Consider the following 3240-nt stretch of genomic DNA (forward strand, 5'->3'; position numbering starts at 1 on the left):
ATTTTTAGTATAAAAATAATTTATTGAAAAAATAAATCAAATAATCTTTGCAAGTATACAAATTATTTCTGTTACAGCTGCAGGTGCTGCATATTCTAATAATTCTAATATAAAATGTTTCAAATTTCACTTGTATCTATAATCTAATATTATAAATAAATATATATGTCCAAACTGTGATTACATTGGCCGTGTTTCGATATTCACTGCCAGTACGGAAAATCTATAGTTTATGTCACATACACTATAGATTTTCAGTACTGGCAGTGAATATTGGAACACGGCCATTGTGTACAATATGTTTGATTACAATTGTGATTAACTAATGTGTTTAAAATGTAATTTAAACTGTTATTCAAAACATTGTTATATAAACAAATATATTAATAATATATTAATTAATCCTGCATTTCAAATTTGTTATTGATCATAAATCTCCCCTTTATAAATTTTTGAATATTTATTTCAGCAATAATTATGAACAGTAGGGCATTAGAAATGATGTCCATTTTAGGTCCTTCTTTGGATATTTTATGGACGTCCGAAGTTGTGAATAACCGACGTCCTATGGACGTCTAATGGATGTCCGTCGGACTTCATTCAGATGTCTTATGGACATCCCAATATCCGAACTCGAACGTCCAATGGACGTCCATAAGAGTTCCGTGTGCTATCTGGGTTAATAATCATATGAATCTAACTTATATTGTATTTGTATTATTTTTTATCTGTATTTGATTTTTATTTAATCAAATGTATTATCGTATTTTTCTATCGGAATTACTCTCATAGTTTTAGCATTTAAATCTTTTCTTTTTGCTAGCATTGATTTAGTGCCCGTATTTTTATGCAAACTTTTTTTAGAATAAATTGTACTAAGACATAAAATGTGTTGTATTTTCTGGTGCTATTTTAAGCAAATAGCCACAGGCAGAATTAATTGAGATTGCTGCAGCAACTTCGTCCTGGTTGAAGCAAGCTCCTTGGCGTCGGCAGGATAATGGAACAATGGACAAGAGAACAAAATAATATAATACGTGATATTCAATTTATTTAGATTATAACTATGCATAGATATTTTATAAAGTTCAAAAAATACTTCGAAGTCAATGTTGCCTCTGATAACTGCAATGAATACGTGATATTTAGTTTTTAGTTTTTAATATGTGATATTTAGTTTTTAGTTTTTAATACGTAATATTTAATTTTTAGTTTTTAATACGTGATATTTAGTTTTTATTTTAATTTATGATTAGCTAAAGAGATATGCAATGCATTTCTATTGTATTTACATTTAAATTTTGTATAAATATTTTAATATATTTATGTTTTGTTCTTTTTCAAAGAAAATTAATATATTTACCTATAGCTTTCTGTAACACTTTATTTGTGTATTCATAATAAACTGATGGCAATATTCTCCCATTTATAATACAGTTCATATCTAAAATAATTTTTTTTTCCGATTTTATAAAACTTTTATTGCACGATATATGATTTGCGACAAAATTCAAGATGGAATTCTGTTTATTATATATGTGACAATAAAATATAAATATATATGTATTTTTTAATATATGATTATTTTTTAAGTATTTTCTATTAATTAGTAGAATTCTATCTTTAATTTTGTCGTGAACTATAGTCCAAATAATATCACCTAAAGCGACTTTTAATTTGCAAAGCATTTGAATATAATTAATTGGTTGATTCAACGTTGAAATTATGTCGAAATGATAGTCGAAGATTCGTCAACAATTTGTACTATTTCGATGTCGATTCGATCAAAATTTCAACTTTACTTCAACATTTGTTTTCGACGTTAATTCGACGTCACATCAACTATGTTTTTCTGACTGGGAGGAGAAAGTATCGTTAACAGGATGCGGTTCGCACTCTCACTTTATCCCTTAGGTAATCGACGACCTGCGTCTGCGAATGCTTGACGGCCAGTTGAAGCGGCATGATGCCCTCCTGATTTACGAGCAAAGGATCTGCCACCGATTCCACGAGCTGCCTCGCGACTGTCATGTGTCCCGTCAAGGCTGCAGCGTGCAATGCACTTTCGCCATTCTCAAAACAATAAAGAATGTTGATTGATTTGTCTCATTATTCTGAACACAAAAGTATTACGGTAAGATTATCGAAAACTAAATATTTTACGAGATATTTTATTTTTTATATCAAGATATGTCAGATTAAGATATAAAATAACTCAAAAAGTACTTAATAAAAAAATACTTTATTATAATGTTTTGAAAAGCTCTCAAGATAAGCTACAAGAATATGCAACAAAAAGTAGGCAATTCCATTTAAAAAATTGAAGGTGACCTTGCTTTTTTATGGAAAAAAAATGTTTGGTCAATTTTTATTATTGCAATTTGTTGCCGGTTAGAAACTGATAAATTTCTGTTTATGACTTTTTTATGTCAGATCATTGTAAGTACCTTAAAAATCGTGGCGACCGTTACGAGGACCACCCTGTATATAAGTAGCTGCTGTCTGTCTGTCTGTCTGATCGCGAACTACTTCTACATTTATGGGCCGATTTTCTTGAAACCGGTATCAAAATTTTTCGAATTTTTCGGGGTGGCTACTATGTGGTTTTTTTTAGTTTTACACCACAGCCCACCCACCCACGTATCCACACACTATGTTTCACATTTATGGACCGATTTTCTCGAAATTGGTACCAAAATTTTGCTAATTTTCCGGGGATGGCTACGATTTTTATGTTCTATTATACATTTTGATATATTCTAGATATTTTTTTTGCCTTTGTCGCAGACTTCCAAAAATTTTGTAGTTATAGTTATTTTGGGAAACCGTATCCGTTTCGCATCGCATCATGTCATATTACGGTTGCCACTTCACGGATGGTCTTTATATTCTGTATTTTCCAGATAGTAATTTTTTCGAAATAAAGTTATTTATGAGAAAATAAGAAGTTTGGATTCGAATGTGAGGTTTATGGCGATCGAATCGCACATTATGAACTTTTTATGGCACATAGCATCCGCCAAACTATAGAAATCATCGACATAGAAGTTATATGACTGTAAACTGAAAGTGTCATTGCCTGTATCGTATCAACGATAACGCGTCGTCCGCGCGGCATCAAAAATCACGAGCTCGGTTCTTGCACGGGTGTTAGATAACCGGTTATAATTGACTGGTCCTGCTCGAGTTCAGATTATCTTCCTCCTAAGGATCGATTTCTTTTCAAATGACTCGGAACTT

The 3240-nt window shown here is 31.1% G+C and overlaps 1 pseudogene; it reads right to left on the minus strand.

Moving 5' to 3' along the window:
- Positions 1-1875: 1875 nt before the first annotated feature.
- Positions 1876-3240, minus strand: part of LOC115238741 — a 4231-nt pseudogene continuing 2866 nt past the window's right edge.

Source organism: Formica exsecta, unplaced genomic scaffold (assembly GCF_003651465.1).
Source record: "Formica exsecta isolate Colony F162 unplaced genomic scaffold, ASM365146v1 scaffold356, whole genome shotgun sequence".
Classification (NCBI taxonomy): Eukaryota; Metazoa; Arthropoda; class Insecta; order Hymenoptera; family Formicidae; genus Formica; species Formica exsecta.